The sequence below is a fragment of the Protopterus annectens genome, chromosome 15.part0 (genome assembly GCF_019279795.1).
Source record: "Protopterus annectens isolate FY-2018-M chromosome 15.part0, PAN1.0, whole genome shotgun sequence".
In the NCBI taxonomy this organism is placed as follows: Eukaryota; Metazoa; Chordata; order Ceratodontiformes; family Protopteridae; genus Protopterus; species Protopterus annectens.
In genome coordinates this window covers 27637993-27658429 of record NC_056749.1, presented here as the reverse complement: position 1 = coordinate 27658429, position 20437 = coordinate 27637993, and the positions used below count along the sequence as shown (strand labels likewise).

The 20437-nt window shown below is 39.7% G+C and overlaps 1 protein-coding gene across 1 annotated transcript in view; it reads right to left on the bottom strand.

The window, feature by feature from the left end:
* LOC122790066 overlaps positions 1-20437 on the bottom strand; it is a 606586-nt gene that overhangs the window by 6049 nt on the left and 580100 nt on the right. The window lies entirely within an intron of this gene.

Sequence of the window (20437 nt, the reverse complement as noted above, 5' to 3'; positions counted from 1 at the left end):
ACGGAGTAGGAGATGGACAACATATCGTATTCTCATTAACGAGCATAAATGATGAAAGATCAGCAAAGCGGGTAAATAAATGTCTGAAATCACTGTTTTATACACATTAGACTGGCTACTTTTAAGAAAACCCTGTCCTCTCAATTAAAATAGCAGTTGCTTTCAATAGAGCTGTATACTCAATATTTCATTAATTTATGTATGTATTTATTTATTACAGCTATTGACCAGAAATTTCCACCTGTAAGTTTTATTTTCAGTGGAAACCTGGGCTGAAAAGTGTTACTATGAAAGTAACTACAATGGCAAATTAAATACAAAACATATTATTAATCATCATCAAACCCTCTTTTCCCCTTTTTCTACTCGGGGTCAAAGTGTTGCATCAATTGCTGCCATCTCTCTTGACACAGTTCCACTCCTACCTTCTTTGACAATCATGCCTGGCAGATGCAGGCCTATTCCCGTACAATCCATCCATCCCTCTATTGCCTGGATAGCTTAATTTCCTCTTGCCTTCTTCCTGTCTCTCCCAGCTCTTCTTCACCAAATCATTTTCTGCTTTCCTGCACATGTGATCAAACATCATAATTGGAGCTATTTCTATTTCTTTGCCCCACGGTGTGCATCCTACCACCTGCCTCAAACACAGGTCTATATCACTTTGTCGAATGGCTATTCCCGCAACACCTATTTAGAGAAGCTGCTCTTTATCGAACAGCAAGTTTTAAGTAGGGCAAACAAGTGGTTGTCTGAGTGACTGCAAAAAAAAAAATAAATAAATAAAATGTAAAACCTGACAAGGTGGGGGCTATACCCCCACTCCCACCCCAGTTTGGAGACTGCACCCCCACAACCCCCCTAGCTAAATATACCAACTCCAAGATTGCACCACAGTGTGGAAAAAGAGTAAATTACAGAAGGTGGCCAACCACTGGTTTGCCCTTGTTAAAAGTCACCATTTGATGAAGAGCGGCTTTGCTAAATAGGTGTTCAACGAATGGCTATTCACTGAATAGCCATTTTACTAAATAATACAGACCTCCTTAAACATTTCATCTCCATCACCTTTAGGTTCCGCATTAGCTCTGCCTTCACTGCAAAGGATTTTGTACACTACAGAAGTACTGGTCACAACTCTGTTTTGTACAGCTTACATTTCAGCATCTTTGGCATTCTTTTATCTCCCTCTACCCCTGACACTCTGTTCCAGTTGGCTGTAGCCCCTCTAATTCTAAGTTTGACCTCCTCATTCAGACTACCTTTCTCTTCAGCCATTCTTCCCAGATACTTAAAACGGTTCATTTGTTCCACTATTTTCTCTCCAATCTCAGTTTTCAGTGTCTTACAATTTCATCCATTTGCTAGCATGACAGGTGTCTGCTCTGTTTTCAGTTTCATCCCATGTGCATTCAGTTTTAAATTCCAGCCCACTATCATTTGTTGACATTCCTGGTCTGAGTCTGTTCGTAATGCCACATTGTCTGCTTACAGCAGTTTTTTTACCTTTCCCCTCTGACCTGTTAACTAATGTAGTCCATAAGTGAATAGTGATGTACACCCATGAGGCACCCCCCCTCTTTCAGTCCTAATGCTAATTATGCTTGTGTCATTGCGTTCTTATACATTGCTTGCACTAATTGTACTAATGTTCTCAGGTCTTTGAACCATCACAGGACTGCCCAAATCAGCTTTCTTGGGACCTGTTTTCATATGCTTTTGCTAAATCTAGGAATGCCCAGTTGGACTCTCTCCTCCTCTCCAGCTTCTTTTCCACTATCTGTCTCACTGCAAATATCAGGTTAGTTCTATCATATCCTGAGAAGAATCCAAACTCATCATCCCCCATCTTGCTTTCTGCTGCTCTGCATTTTTGTGTATCAGTCACCCTCAGTAGCATTTTGATGCAGTGTGACAGGGGTTGGATATCTCTGTTCTGCCCACTCTTGTGAATGTCCCCTTTGTTCTTGCGCACTGACACTGTAATGCTTAATCTCCAGTAATCTGAGGTACACCTTTCTCTCCATCCCATAATGAGTACCCTCAGGAGACATTTCTCCCTTACACCATCCGGCATAGTCAGTAATGACTTTGTATGAGCTCATTGATTCGCTGACTCCATTTTCCTTAATTCCGTTCTTCCTTCCTCCAGGGCGGGCTCTTCTTCCTCTTTCATTGTAAGCTGTGTCTGGGGCAGTACAGCTTCTGTGTGGTTTCTTCATTCAGATGTTGTGGAAGTACTCCTTCTTTCTACGTTTGCTGGAGCCATCATGAATGGCGACTGATGACTATCTTCTTTATCTTTCTATCTTTGTCTTGCCAACTGATCACTTTCCAAAATCTAGGAGAGTTTCATAGATGTCTTGTTCTTTGCTATTGCAAATGTTTTGTTAGCCTCTCTGTTAGTCAACCAATATTCCTTCTTACTCTGGCCTGTAGGTGGAAGGGCAGCACCAATGGGTATTCCTTCTTACTCTGGTCCATAGGTGGAAGGGCAACACCAACTGGTATTCCTTCTTAGTCTGGTCTGTAGGTGGAAGGGCAGCACCAATGGGTATTCCTTCTTACTCTGGTCTGTAGGTGGAAGGGCAGCACCAACTGGTGTTCCTTCTTAGTCTGGTCTGTAGGTGGAAGGGCAGTACCAACGGGTATTCTTTCTTAGTCTGGCCTGTAGGTGGAAGGGCAACACCACCAGGTATTCCTTCTTAGTCTGGTCTGTAGGTGGAAGGGCAGTACCAATGGGTATTCTTTCTTAGTCTGGCCTGTAGGTGGAAGGGCAACACCACCAGGTATTTCTTCTTAGTCTGGTCTGTAGGTGGAAGGGCAGTACCAATGGGTATTCCTTCTTAGTTTGGTCTGTAAGTGGAAGGGCAATACAAAAAAGTCACTTGACTTTGAATCCAAAATCTACTATTCTGGGGAAGAACAAACTAGAAATGGTGTGGGAATTGTGGTGAGAGAGTCCTCTGAAGAGAGAGAGGGATGTCATCAGACTTAGTAACAGACTCATGGCAATCGGACTCTTGTATAAGGATATGGCACTATTCAGAATTTCAGCCTATGCCCCAAAGCAAGAGTGTGATGTGAGGAAAATAGTGCATTCAGGCAGCAGATGCAGGAACTACTAGATAAAGAGGGACACAACGAGTTGGTGTTGATAATGGGTGACATGAATGCACACATCGGGACAGAAAGAACAGGAAGTGAGAACAGTCTGGGTCCACATAAGTGGGGCAACAGAAATAAAGAAAGAGAGATTATTCTAGACTTCTGTCTAGCAAATGGCTTGATGGTGGCCAAAATGTGGGTCTGCAAGACAAAGACAGTCAGAAGATCACATACAAGAGTGGCCGATATGTGACTCTGGTAGACTTCTTGTTAGTAAATGTGACTCTGGTAGACTTCCTGTTAGTACCTACTAGTAAGGAAAAGTAATTCGGGAAGAGTCAGAGATTGCAAAGTTTTCCCCAGAGAAACCGTCAGCTCCCAGCATAAATTCAGTGGCCACAACCAGCTGCAATCAGTGGTAAAAGAAGGCTGTAAGGTTAGCACACACTAGACTGAAGACCTAGAAATTGACTAGAGATAAAACATATCAGCAATGAAGAAAAAAATATATATAGCATTTTGCTGTATGTAAAACCACACACAGAGAAGAGTATATATCAATAAAAATGTGCATGATTTTCAGTAGATGGAGAAGCTGCCACCCATTATACAGTGAGCTAAACTAAAATATTAATATGACTGTATACCAGGATATGCTATAGTATGCAATAAGTACAGATACTGTGAACGTATCTAATAAGTTTGTTATGTAGCCAACAGATGTACACAAACTAATATAAATGAATAAATATGAAATAAACATTGAAGCTGGTGAGGTACAACTACATGTATTACAGGTTCATAGGTTAGTACTAGGCTAACTGCCCTTCTAGACCATTTAAGCCTAGCCAATTACCCTATGGGAGAATCAAACCCTGCACCTTGTGTCTGTAAGGCAAAAACTTTAACCATTATTCCAGCCTCCCCCCTCCCATGTAAAGAGTAAATTGTCAGGATAACAGAGTTTATATAGAGTGTGAAACAGTAGTAAATATTTAAGCAATTCTCGGTTGTGTTGGGTAGGCTGGGTGCTGGACTTAGACCAACTAGACCAACTAGTAAGCATCTCATAACTAGATGCAAACCAGCTAGATCAATGTGATGACAAAATCTAAATCAGACACTTATCCTTACTCGTTGCATGTTCCAACATTATGGAACATGGTCCCTTCAGAAATCATACCTAAATCTAGACAAAAAGTTGTCATTCAGGAAAAAAGAACTGCAATATCTAACTTCTCCGTGGAAGTGCTCATGAGCTAAAATGTGATAAATCAAAAAACATCACTAATACACAACCTTTTTCTTTTAGTTACTGAACTGACACCACAAACACTATTTACTGTACCACACACTTCCACTCACAATTAATATCCCACTATCCTCTCTTCCCTTGCCAACATTAAATCTATTCCTGTTTTGTAACACTATTTAGTTTTTATTTAATCCTCACTCTTTCTCGCATCTCTCTACCATATTTCCTAACTTGATTAGGTCATACCCATCGTAATACTATTTAGGGTTATAACTATTTCTTTAGTGATTAATGTTTGCATTCAGTATGTAATGTTTCCTTTCTCTGCTGTCTTTGTAATCACCTGTATTATTTATGTACTACACTTTTCTGTTTGCAGTTTGCTGTAAATGTCTTTGGCACATTTCTCCTCATAAGTCTTCTGAGAAACAGATATTTGTTGATGAACTGGAATATGCTGGTTAATAAATGGAAATAAATACAAATAAGTAAATGTTCTCTGATATACTGCATATGTTTATTGACAGCTGTTTCCCTGGGTTAACATTCATTGCCTTTGTAAGAGCTTCGTACAAATAAGAGAAAAATTAAAATAATTTTATTTAGCAAAAATATTTTATTATACTAACATCAAATCCTCAACTAGCAGTAAAATCATACAGATTGGTTTTGTGCCAAAAGAGCAAGGAAATTGTTGGAAATATCTGGGAATTTTTGTTGATCAAAAACTTTCTTTCAAAGAATACTTTGAGACTACTACCACAGATAGCAAGTGTAAATGATGTGGTCTTCACAGAATTAAGCCATTGATTACACTACACTAGACAGTCATGCTTACTGGGACATTTTCTCTACCAAAACTCCTGTATTGTAATGCTGCCATGGGCAATCTGTCCAACTATCTGTTCTATAAACTTATACGTACTTACAATGAATTGTAATATTCTAGAATATTATTCATTGTAATATTATGGAACGTTATACATTGTAATATTCTGGAATGTTATGCATTGTAATATTCTAGAACGTTATGTATTGTAACATTATGGAACATTATACATTGTAATATTATGGAACGTTATACATTGTAATATTCTGGAATGTTATGCATTGCAACATTATGGAACATTATACATTGTAATAATCTGGAACATTATGCATTGTCACATTAAGGAACGTTATACATTGTAATATTATGGAACATTATACACTGTAATATTCTGGAATGTTATGCAGTGTAATACTCTGGAACATTATGCATTGTAATATTCTGGAACATTGTGCATTGTAACATTATACATTGTAACATTATGGAACGTTATACATAGTAATAATCTGGAATGTTATGTACTATAATATTCTGGAACATTATGCATTGTAATAGTCTGGAACGGTGCTTATAGCTGCTCACCATTACAGCACATTGCTAAAGTAAACTGGATGACATTCACTCACAATCATGTATAAGCAGCATGTTTTCTCTCTCTCGGGCTGCTATATAGCAACAAGTGTCCTCACCTATCTAGGCTTCTATCATGTCATAACATTCTTAGGGTAATCAAATCTGCATATCCCTAAATGCTCACTGAATGAGCTCCCTGGGTCTTTCCTTCCACATGGCTAGAATATGCTTTACATTTTCAGTCAGAGCAAAGGACTGGAAGTTCTAGTGATGTTTAAACATCTCAAATAATATTTTAGGTATAAAAGAATGTCTGAGTTGCATGGAGATACGTGTTATGTTTTTGTCTGCTATCCATTTGTACCAGGTTATCTGCTACATCATTATGTGTGGTCTTTTGTTAAACTGCCTATACATTGTTTCTTATGTTTTTGTCTGCTATCCATTTGTACTAGGTTATCTGCTTCATCATTATGTGTGGTCTTTTGTTAAACTGCCTATACATTGTTTCTTATGTTTTTGTCTGCTATCCATTTGTACCAGGCTATCTGCTACAACATTATGAGTGGTCTTTTGTTAAACTGCTTATACATTGTTTCTTATGTTTTTGTCTGCTATCCATTTGTACCAGGTTATCTGCTACATCATTATGTGTGGTCTTTTGTTAAACTGCCTATACATTGTTTCTTATGTTTTTTGTGCTATCCCATTTTGTACTAGTTATCTGCTTTCATCATTATGTGTGGTCTTTAGTTAAACTGCCTATACATTGTTTCTTATGTTTTGTCTGCTATCCATTTGTACTATTATGTGTGGTCTATGTTTTGTCTGCTATCCATTTGTACCAGGTTATCTGCTACATCATTATGTGTGATCTTTTGTTAAACTGTCTATGCATTGATCTTATGTTTTTGTCTGCTATCCATTTGTACCAGGTTATCTGCTACATCATTATGTGTGGTCTTTTGTTAAACTGCCTATACATTGTTTCTTATATTTTTGTCTGCTATCCATTTGTACCAGGTTATCTGCTACATCATTATGTGTGGTCTTTTGTTAAACTGCCTATACATTGTTTCTTATGTTTTTGTCTGCTATCCATTTGTACTAGGTTATCTGCTTCATCATTATGTGTGGTCTTTTGTTAAACTGCCTATACATTGTTTCTTATGTTTTTGTCTGCTATCCATTTGTACCAGGTTATCTGCTACAACATTATGTGTGGTCTTTTGTTAAACTGCCTATACATTGTTTCTTATGTTTTTGTCTGCTATCCATTTGTACCAGGCTATCTGCTACAACATTATGAGTGGTCTTTTGTTAAACTGCCTATACATTGTTTCTTATGTTTTTGTCTGCTATCCATTTGTACCAGGTTATCTGCTACATCATTATGTGTGGTCTTTTGTTAAACTGCCTATACATTGTTTCTTATATTTTTGTCTGCTATCCATTTGTACCAGGTTATCTGCTACATCATTATGTGTGGTCTTTTGTTAAACTGCCTATACATTGTTTCTTATATTTTTGTCTGCTATCCATTTGTGCCAGGTTATCTGCTACATAATTATGTGTGGTCTTTTGTTAAACTGCGTATACATTGTTTCTTTTGTTTTTGTCTGCTATCCATTTGTACCAGGTTATCTGCTACATCATTATGTGTGGTCTTTTGTTAAACTGCGTATACATTGTTTCTTTTGTTTTTGTCTGCTATCCATTTGTACCAGGTTATCTGCTACATCATTATGTGTGATCTTTTGTTAAACTGCCTATGCATTGATCTTATGTTTTGTCTGCTATCCATTTGTACCAGGCTATCTGCTACATCATTATGAGTGGTCTTTTGTTAAACTGCTTATACATTGTTTCTTATGTTTTTGTCTGCTATCCATTTGTACCAGTTTATCTGCTTCATCGTTATGTGTAGTCTTTTGTCAAACTGCCTATACATTGTTTCTTATGTTTTTGTCTGCTATCCATTTGTACCAGGTTATCTGCTACATCATTATGTGTGGTCTTTTGTTAAACTGCCTATACATTGTTTCTTTTGTTTTTGTTCCCCCGCACAACAATGTTTAGTGTGTCTGTTCTTTGCTGCATGTTTAAAGATCATGACCTTCAGGAAAAGTGACTTTCATCACTACAATCGCCTTGACTTTTTCTTCACCTTCAACCAGTACTTCAGGATGACTTGACTTCTTGTAAGAAATCATCTTTCACCTTTGTTTATTCAGTCAAGTACATGTATTAGCACTTGAGATATTCCCCTCAGGTTTTGATTACAAAGTATATACACAATTAAGCACCTTTTATATTGCAATCACCACCCAGAAAGCTAACAGAGCTCTCTTTTGCTATGTTTTCTTTTGGTATAATTACTATTACAATGAACTGTTTTCAAAACTCAATTGTAAACTGCATTTGATTACATAAAATCTTGTATGCAATTTTACGGATTATGCACTGGGATGTGTTTCTCTTTGTGTCCCCTGTAAAGGGTGATTTTTACAGTATGTCTAATCCAATTAACAAAATGTATAAATAAATTATAACTATAAATGAAATACAAATATGATATCTAATCCACTTTGTGAATATACTTCTGGGCTAGGCAATGAATCTGACATAAAACCTGGACACTTTAAAAATGCTGTAAGACTGTTTAACATATATTAAAAAATTATATGTAATGGTACTACATAAAGTCATGAGTTATGCAGGTACAGAACATTTACAGAAGTCTCTTATAATGATTTTCCCCAGAGTACAAAAGTGAATTTTGCATAGTCCAGTTCATATATTGAATTTCTTTTCAGTTTCATTGCTTATGCAAAATGATTTACAGTATTGAAAGGTAAGAACTGTGATAAAATAATAGGTTATTACTAACTGAAATGCAAAAACACTATGGTATGAGAGATTCTGAAATACTTGGAATTGTGATTAAGCAAGGTTTGTTTTGTTTTCTTAACTAAACAAGGTGATATAATATATACAAAAAAATAAAGTGGTTGAAGCTAGACGTGTGATTCAATTTTCAGATAATTTCTTTGTTTCAAGGGCTGCTGATTGTGATTATAATGGTTTTGGCCAGGTGAAGGTCTGACCAGCACCCTAGAAGGTTTACAACCACCTGGATCCATGTGCTTTTACTGTGAATCTCAGTATGGCCTCTGGAAGTTTTTCCCCAAGTGATAATTAAAAAAATGTTCATAGGTGTTTACTAGGCTAGCAATCACAAGACCCTTTTCAAGCCTAGCCATGCATCCCAAATCTCTAACAAGTTCTGCTACCCTTTATAAGTGTAAGCCTGGGCCTGGAAGATTAACCATTTACAGGTTACCTGTGTCCATTAGAGATATAGGTGCCAAACCAGGGATGAATTTCCGGTTTCCTGTCCAATTGTCCAAGCTGCACTTGAATTGGTTTAGTGAAGAACTCTGCTTCACATGGATGTAGACGGAGTAGTCTCTGGGATACATACCTATATCTCCAGCAGGTCCTAGTTATAGCACAGGCAAGGATTATGTCTTCAGAATGGGTAATTCTGATGTGTTTGTTTTGTGGATATGCAGGAGGTCCATCAGAGTGGGGTCTAACAATGCCCGGTATGGCAGGCATAGATTTCCCCTCAAAAGCCTGTAGGAGACAGAATACAGGGATATGGCCTTGAGGTGGTCTGCAAAGGACATATTACTTACACCCTGTATTCATTTAGTGAGGAACCTCTGTGGATGTTCCAGTTGTTGGATATGCCTGGTTAGGTACATACCAAAAGGGGCATTGTACTCAATGATAGGTCTGATGAATGCTGAATATAGTGGAACAATGACTTCTTTGGATTTAGATGCTATACCTTTGTTTATACGTTGTGCAACATAGAATGATTTGCTCACCACTGTAGACACATGATGGTCAAAGGCTAGATTACTATCTATGTGTGTCCCTAAGTCCCTGACTATGGGTCAACTCTAAGGGGTGTGTTGTCAATATGATAGTTACCAGAGATGGATGACTTCCCAAAGGATACTATTATGCATTTCTTGGCATTTAATTTTAGTCCATGGCTCTAACATCAGTTGTTTGTGTCAGCCCCTCCTGGAGAACATTTGTGTCAGTGTAAGATTCAGCGACAACTCCTAATTTGCAATCATCTGCAAATTTAGGCTTATATTCCCTGAAGATAAGAGGTATGAGCACAAGACAGTATCCTCTGTTATATGCATGAGCACCTGGCAGCAGCACTGTAGAGCTGGGTTAGCTAAATATATATTTTATTTTATTTAGAGCTGTTAATTGGGCTACAACTCTAATCCATTAGAATGATTTCAGACTCAGCCCAGGTGTAAAAAAAGCACAACACTGTAGGATAAGCAAATTTTTCAAAGCATCATTGCACAAAAATATTCAAAACAGAGGTGCACAGACAGAAACAAAAAGTAAAAATAATATTTATAACTTTGAACATCAAATAAATCTTTGGTGTGATATATGAAATGCATAAAGAGACTACAGAATAGGAGAAATGGTGGATAAGTAATAAAGGGAACACAGAGTGAGATAAACAAAGGATGCTTAGGGGAAGAAAGGGGAGTGTTTAGCAGATTAAGTGTAGTATTAACAAGACAATTAATGCAGAGAGCAGAAACTAAAGTGTAATTCATATCATACTGTTTATAATACATTCTAAGTCGGTTGATGATTGATGAGATATCCTGTTATAGTGTAGTTGTATTTTGTGTATCTCATGAACACAGAAACATTTCAGTTTATGCTGTTTATTAATATAAAAATTCTACTTAAAGAAATGCACTCAGTTACTTGCATTTGAGATCTTCAATGGAATGGAATGTTACAATGTATCAAAACAATCCAAAACTGTTACTTAACATTGCTACATGTTATTATATGCTCTCTTTGCTCTCCAAGGTGCACATTATTATAAAAGTTAAACAGATTAAAGTAATAACCTCGCCAATGTTCACTTGTAGTGTAGCCATGCGAGTAAGCTCTGTTCTGTATCACTTTCACCCCCATGTTGCCATGTGGATTGTGCCACACTCACTTGTCATAGTGTCACCCAGAGATGTTATGTAAATTTGTTCTGTATCACTTTCAGGAGATGTTATGTAAATTCTGTTCTGTATCACTTTCACCCCCATGTTGCCATTGCCCAGTGTCATAGTGTCACCCAGAGATGTTATGTAAATTCTGTTCTGTATCACTTTCACCCCCATGTTGCCATGTGGATCGTGCCACACTCACTCCCACTACATTCACACATTACCATTGCCCAGTGTCATAGTGTCACCCAGAGATGTTATGTAAATTCTGTTCTCTAGCACTCATTCCAATGTAGCCTTACTTGTTCCCAGTCAGCCATATAAACTTTGGCATATAGCACTCCCCCTGCCAGTGTAGCCATTTGACTCAGATAATGATGTCAGCAGAGCCATTTAAAGTCTGCTGCACATCTCAGTCTACTCTTATGTAGCTGTGCAAATGTCTAAACTCCATCCTACAGGATAGTCACTCACAGTGTAATTATATAAACCGTTGCATGCTATACTCATTCCCAGTCCACTATGCATACTTCATCATTCTCATCTGCTGTTCTTAGATCACACTCTCAGTGAAGTTGTTTGTCTGCCTTACATTGTACCCCACCATATTGAATCTATGTAAACACTGCCAAGTCTTACATTTTCTTTTCTACAAAAGGGCCTTACAGAAACAGATGCTTGGTGCCAGAGTCATGGGCTCAAGCTCAATGCCAAGAAGTGTATAGTTATCCCCTTTGGGAAAAACCATGTACCCATGAATTACCACATAGGTGTCAGTACACTAAACACCGAAAGTGTGATAAGAGACTTAGGAACACAGGTGGACAGTGGTCTCACCTTTGATAACCACATCTCCACAACAGTCAGGACATCCTTCCATGTGGCACACCTCATCACTAAGGGTTTTTTCATCCAGGAAAAAAGGAGGTCATTGTCCCACTGTACTCATCCCTCATTAGACCCATCATAGAGTACAATGTCCCATTTTGTATGTACCTCACAAGACATCTGCAACAACTGGAAAGGCCACAGAAACACCTCACTAAAAGAATCACAGGCCGAAAGCATATGCCCTATGCTGACTGATTAAAAAAACTCCAGCTATACTCTGTCACATATCATCTACTCAGAGGCAATCTCTGCTTAACATACAATGCCATGTCAACCCCGGAGCTGTTGGATATGCTACACTTAAAGAAATCCCAATCCATCAGAGCCACATGCTCCAGGGACCTAAACCTTGTCATCACAATGAACAAAACATGCTGGAGGGATAGGTTCCTGACCCAGAGACTCCCCATACTCTGGAATAGACTGCCCATACATGTCATGCAGAGCACCTCCTTGGCCCTCTTCAGAAGAAACTTGACAACTGGATGGGAGATAGGAAGTTTACCCAAGGAATCACATCAGTCACCCTGCTAGACAGGGGTCCAGGGAAGAAATAGACAGGGAATTGTTATGGCTAGACTTGTACAGGCCCTAGGGCCAATAGCCTAGTACCAACCTATGAACCTATTTCATCCCACTGCAGTCATGTAAAATCTGTACCATGTCATATTCACTTCTGTGCAACTAAGCAGACTCCATCCTATATCACAGCCACTCCCAGTGTAACCACGTCAGTTGTGTCCTGTGTCACAGTCATTCATGTGTAACTATGCAGACTCCTCCTATATCACAGTCACTCCATATGTAACCACATCGTTTGTGTCCTGTGTAACATTCACTCCAGTCTAACCATGCAGACTCCATCCTATATCACAGTCACTCCCTGTGTAAATACATCAGTTGTGTCCTGTGTCACATTCATTCATGTGTAACCATGCAGACTCATCCTATATCACAGTCACTCCCTGTGTAACCACAATGGTTGTGTCCTGTGTCACATTCACTCCTGTGTAACCATGCAGACTCCATCCTATATCACAGTCACTCACTGTGAAACCACATCAGTTGTGTACTGTGTCGCACTCACTCCGGTGTAACCATGCAGACTCCATCCTATCACAATTTTTCCCTGTGTAACCATGTCAGTTGTGTACTGTGTCACATTCACTCCTGTGTAACCATGCAGACTCTGTCCTATATCACAGTAACTCCCTGTGCAACCATGTCAGTTGTGGCCCGTGTCACATTCATTCATGTGTAACTATGCAGACTCATCCTATATCACAGTCACTCCCTGTGTAATAGTCAGTTGTGTACTGTGTCACATTCACTCCTGTGTAATCATGCAGACTCCTCCTATATCACTGTCACTCCCTGTGTAACCACATCAGTTGTATACTGTGTCACATTCACTCCTGTGTAACCATGCAGACTGCATCTATATCACAGTCACTCCCTGTGTAACCACATCAGTTGTGTACTGTGTCACATTCACTCCTGTGTAACCATGCAGACTCTATCCTATCACAATCACTCCCTGTGTAACCATGTCAGTTGTGTACTGTGTCACATTCACTCCTGTGTAACCATGTAGACTCCATCCTATATCACTGTCACTCCAAGTGTAATCACATCAATTGTGTACTGTGTCACATTCATTCATGTGTAACTATGCAGACTCATCCTATATCACAGTCACTCCCTGTGTAACTACATCAGCTGTGTCTTGTGTCACATTCACTCATGTGTAACCATGCAGACTCCATCCTATATCGCAGTCACTCCCTGTGTGACCACATCAGCTGTGTCTTGTGTCACATTCACTCCTGTGTAACCATGCAGACTCCATCCTATATCACAGTCACTCCCTGTGTAACCACGTCAGTTGTGTCTTGTGTCACATTCACTCCTGTGTAACCATGCAGACTCCATCCTATATTACAGTCACTTCCTGTGTAACCAAGTGAGATGTGTAATGTGTCACATTCACTCCCGTGTAACCATGCAGACTCCTCCTATATCACAGTCATTCCCTGTGTAACCATGTCAGTTGTGTACTATGCCACATTCTCTCCTGTGTAACCATGCAGACTCCATCCTATATTACAGTCACTCCCTGTGTAGTCGCATCAGCTGTGTCTTGTGTCACATTTACTCGTGTGTAACCATGCAGACTCCATCTTATATCACAGTCACTCCCTGTGTAGCCATGTCAGTTGTGTACTGTGTCACAACTCAGTCTCATAGCAGAAATGTAAATTCTCAAGTAAATCAAATGTACTCCTTTAACCATGTACAATCACCTCAACGTAGCCCTCTAAATGCTGCCGTCTATCACTTTTACTCCCATTGTAGACACTTGCATTCACCACTGATGCAGCTCAATGAATTGCTGCCCTCTATCACTTTTACTCACAGTGTGGCCAAGTACATTCACCCCTGAAGTAGTGCGATGAATGCTGCCCTGTATCACAATTACTTCCAGTGTGGCTACATGCATTCACCCCTGAAGTAGTGTGATGAATGCTACTCTGTATCACAATTACTTCCAGTGTGGCTACATGCATTCACCCCTGAAGTAGTGCAATGAATGCTGCTCTGTATCACAATTACTTCCAGTATGGCTACATGCATTCACCTCTGAAGTAGTGTGATGAATGCTGCTCTGTATCACAATTACTTCTAGTGTGGCTACATGCATTCACTCCTGAAGTAGTGCGATGAATGCAGCCCTGTATCACAATTACTTCCAGTGTGGCTACATGCATTCACCCCTGAAGAAGTGTGATGAATGCTGCCCTGTATCACAATTACTTCCAGTATGGCTACATGCATTTACTCCTGATGTGGGTATATAAACTCTGCTCTGTATCACACTTACTCCTGGTGTGGCCATGTGTATTCACTCCTGATGTGGCTATATAAACTCTGCTCTGTATCACACTTACTCCTGGTGTGGCCATGTGCATTTACTCCTGACTTGGCTGTATAAACTATGCTCTGTATCACACTTACTCCTGGTATGGCCATGTGCATTTACTCCTGACTTGGCTGTATAAACTCTGCTCTGTATCACACTTACTCCTGGTGTGGCCATGTGCATTACTCCTGATTTGGGTATATAAACTCTGCTCTGTATCACACTTACTTCTGGTATGGTTATATGCATTTACTCCTGACTTGGCTGTATAAACTCTGGCCTGTATCACACTTACTCTTGGTGTGGCCATGTGCATTTACTCCTGACATGGCTATATAAACTCTGCCCTGTATCACACTTATTCCTGGTGTGGCCATGTGCATTTATTCCTGACACGGCTATATAAACTCTGTCCTGTATCACACTTACTCCTGGTGTGGCCATGTGCATTTACTCCTGATGTAGCTGTATAAACTCTGCCCTGTATCAGACTTACTACCAGTGTGGCTACATGCATTCATTCCTGACATGGCTATATAAACTCTGCCTTATATTACAGTTATTCCTGATGTACCACATGCATTCATTCCTGCCAGCAGAGAGTCCAAAGTCACAGCATGTCCTCTGCTATAATTACACTATATAACTATCCACCCAAAAATTATTAAGAAATGTTTGTTTTAGGACTTACTAATGCACATGCATTCAGACTGAAACAGTGTACTTATTATGTACCTATTTGCAACTATGTTAATTAAGCAATAATCTATGACTGTGGGTGAGTATATCAGGATTTACTTATAGTTGATTGTGACGTTATCATGCGGGCAAAGCCTGAGTGATGAATCAAAGCAAATCATGGGTAAATCCCGATACACTCACACACAGGAGTGGATTACTGCAATTATACAATGGCATTATTTAAGACAGAAATTGTTTACCTTCCTTAAATAATGTCTTTGTATAATGTCACTTCACCATTCTTCTGCATTCTCTTTCATAGACTGATTTACTGCACATGCATTTGGGACTTACATTCCCATGGCTGCACAGTGATATACTGTACATGCATATGGTATTTACAGTCCCATGGCTGCACAGTGATATACTGCGTATGCATATGGGACTTACATTCCTGTGGTTGCACAGTGATATACTGCATATTCATATGGGACTTATATTCTTGTGGTTGCACAGTGATATAAAGCACATGCATATGGGACTTACATTCCCATGGTTGCACAGTGGTATACTGTACATGCATATGGTTTTTACAGTCCCATGGCTGCACAGTGATATACTACGTATGCATATGGTACTTACATTCCTGTGGTTGCACAGTGATATACTGCGTATGCATATCGGACTTACATTCCTGTGGTTGCACAGTGATATACTGCATATGCATATGGGACTTACATTCCTGTGGTTGCACAGTGATATACTGCATATGCATATGGGACTTACATTCCTGTGGTTGCACAGTGATATACTGCGTATGCATATGGGACTTACATTCCTGTGGTTGCACAGTGATATAATGCACATTCAAATGGGACTTACATTCCCATGGTTGTACAGTGACATACTGTACATGCATATGGTACTTACATTCCCATGGCTGCACAGTGATATACTGTGCATGTATATGGGTCTTACATTCCCATGGCTGCACTGTGATATACTGCACATGCATATGGGACTTGCATTTCCATGGATGCACAATGATATGCTGCGCATGCATATGGGACTTACATTCCCATGGCTGTACAGTGATATACTGTGCATGCATATGGGACTTACATTCCCATGGCTGCACAATGATATACTGCACATGCATATGGGACTTAAATTCCCATGGCTGCACAGTGATATATTGTGCATGCATATGGGACTTACATTCCCATGGCTGCACAGTGATACACTGCACATGCATATGGAATTTACATTCCCATGGTTGGACAGTGATATATTACACATGCGTATGGGACTTACATTCCCGTGGTTGCACATTGATATACTGCACATGCATACTGGACATACATTCCCATGGTTGGACAGTGATATAGTGTGCATGCATATGGGACTTACATTCTCGTGGTTGCATAGTGATATACTGTGCATGCATATAGCCTTACATTCTAATGGCTGCACAGTGATATACTGTGCATGCATATGGGACTTACATTACCATGGTTGCACAGTGATATATTGCTCATGCATATGGGTCTTACATTCCCGTGGTTGTACAGTGATATACTGCACATGCATATGGGACTTACCGTGATTGCACAGTGATATTCTGCAGATGCATATGGGGCTTACATTCCCATAGTTGCACAGTGATATACTGTGCATGCTTACGGAACTTACATTCCCGTGGTTGCACAGTGATACAATGCACATGCATATGGGACTTACATTCCCATAGTTGCACAGTGATATACTGTGCATGCATATGGTATTTACATTCCCATGGCTGCACAGTGATATACTGCATATGCATATGGGACTTACATTCCTGTGGTTGCACAGTGATATACTGCATATGCATATGGGACTTACATTCCTGTGGATGCACAGTGATATAATGCACATGCATATGGGACTTACATTCCCATGGTTGCACAGTGACATACTGTACATGCATATGGTACTTACATTCCCATGGCTGCGAAGTGATATACTGTGCATGTATATGGGTCTTACATTCCCATGGCTGCACAGTGATATACTGCACATGTATATGGAACTTACATTTCCATGGAGGAACAATGATATGCTGTGCATGCATATGGAACTTACATTCCCATGGCTGCACAGTGATACACTGCACATGCATGTGGGACTTATATTCCCATGGTTGGACAGTGATACACTGAGCATGCATATGGGACTTACATTCCTGTGGTTACACAGTGATATACTGCACATGCTTATGGGACTTACATTGCCATGGTTGTACAGTGATATATTGCACATGCATATGGGGCTTACACTCCCGTGGTTGCACAGTGATATACTGCACATGCACATGGGACATACATTCCCATGGTTGGACAGTGATATAGTGTGCATGCATATGGGACTTACATTCTCGTGGTTGCATAGTGATATACTGTGCATGCATATGGCCTTACATTCCAATGGCTGCACAGTGATATACTGTGCATGCATATGGGACTTACATTTCCATGGCTGCACAGTGATATACTGTGCATGCATATGGGACTTACATTACCATGGTTGCACAGTGATATATTGCTCATGCATATGGGTCTTACATTCCCGTGGTTGTACAGTGATATACTGCACATGCATATGGGACTTACATTCCCGTGATTGCACAGTGATATACTGCAGATGCGTATGGGGCTTACATTCCCATGGTTGCACAGTGATATACTGTGCATGCTTACGGAACTTACATTCCCGTGGTTGCACAGTGATACAATGCACATGCATATGGGACTTACATTCCCATAGTTGCACAGTGATATACTGTGCATGCATATGGTATTTACATTCCCATGGCTGCACAGTGATATACTGCTTATGCATATGGACTTACATTCCTGTGGTTGCACAGTGATATACTGCATATGCATATGGGACTTACATTCCTGTGGTTGCACAGTGATATAATGCACATGCATATGGGACTTACATTCCCATGGTTGCACAGTGACATACTGTACATGCATATGGTACTTACATTCCCATGGCTGCGCAGTGATATACTGTGCATGTATATGGGTCTTACATTCCCACGGCTGCACAGTGATATACTGCACATGTATATGGAACTTACATTTCCATGGATGCACAATGATATGCTGTGCATGCATATGGGACTTACATTCCCATGGCTGCACAGTGATACACTGAACATGCATGTGGGACTTATATTCCCATGGTTGGACAGTGATACAGTGAGCATGCATATGAGACTTACATTCTTGTGGTTACACACTGATATACTGCACATGCTTATGTTACTTACATTGCCATGGTTGCACAGTGATATATTGCACATGCGTATGGGGCTTACACTCCCGTGGTTGCACAGTGATATACTGCACATGCATATTGGACATACATTCCCATGGTTGGACAGTGATATAGTGTGCATGCATATGGGACTTACATTCTCGTGGTTGCATAGTGATATACTGTACATGCATATGGCCTTACATTCCAATGGCTGCACAGTGATATACTGTGTATGCATATGGTACTTACATTCCCATGGCTGCACAGTGATATACTGTGCATGCATATGGGACTTACATTGCCATGGTTGCACAGTGATATATTGCTCATGTATATGGGTCTTACATTCCCGTGGTTGTACAGTGATGTACTGCACATGTGTATGGGACTTACATTCCGTGGTTGCACAGTGATATACTGCACATGCGCATGGGGATTACATTCCCCTGGTTGCACAGTGATATACTGTGCATGCATACGGAACTTACATCCCTGTGGTTGCACAGTGATATACTGCACATACATATGGGACTTGCATTTACATGCATATGGGACTTACATTCCCATGGCTGCACAGTACATCAGTGCAGTGCAGGAGAAGCAATGAAGAAAAGAGAATTTCACTTGCTGATTTTTTTCTGTTAAAAATTAGATTTTTACGAAGGAAAATACAGAAATACAAGGAAAATCTTGTATGCTTCTGTTTCTTTAGTTTTACAAAATGTACCTGTTTTTTCTTGTACTTTGTTCTATGAACCAGAAATGCCAGTAGGAAGTCTGTCTGCTCAATGGGACTTCAGAGACCAGACTTTTTTCTGTTGGCATATGTTCGATTTACAACTGGGCTGTCCAATTAGAGTGCTCATTTTTGGAAAGCAATGAGCTATTATTGTATAATATTGCATAAATCACTACCTTCTTGGCTTGAGTCAAAATGCTCCCTGGACCAGTCCAGTTAACAAAGTGAAATAGATAGATTGGGTCTATATCACATCATTGAATGACCTATTCAGTGAATGCCTCTTCATCAAACTTTATTTTTCGAATGATCATTTTATCAAATTTTATTCCCAGGGGAAAAAAACAGTAGGCCATCATTGGGAATTTGTTCTTTTCCCCACTGTAGTGCAATCTCAGAGTTGGTGTGCTTAGTTAGGAGACGTGTAAGGGTGTGGCCCCCCAAGTTGGGAGGTGTGGGGGAACCCCACCTGACTGGGTTTTAAATTTTGTGTTTTTTTGTGACAGTTGATAGCTGGCCGAATGGTTATTTTTTTCTGGGAAAAAAATTGCTGAAATGATCATTCAATGGATTGACGTTTCGACAATTAATGTTTGATGAAGAGGCATTCATTGAATAGGTCAGTCAACAATGTGATATAGATCCGATAGATAGAGTGATATATACCTGCCTTTTAGCTATAAATAAATTTATATTCTCAGGAAGACATCTGGAAACACTGAATTTTGAATGCTGGAAAGGCAATTGGGAAACCTGAGAGAGATGAAGGTATGAAGATTAGATGAGATAACCTACAAAATACCAATACAATGGGGTTCCATTATTGGTATATAAACCACTGACCTCTAAGGATCCCAGAGGACAAGGGGAGAGTTACAGAAGTGCTGACTCACAAAACATAAATAACGCAGAACCAGAAAACTGTAGGGTTAGTGGCCTAACATCAGCATTTAGGAAAGTAATGGAAAGACCACAGAAGCTCCTAACGAAGAAGATTGCAGGCCTAAAGACCCTGCACTACTATGAGTGGCTGGAAGCACTGTCCCTTTATTCCATATTGTACAGC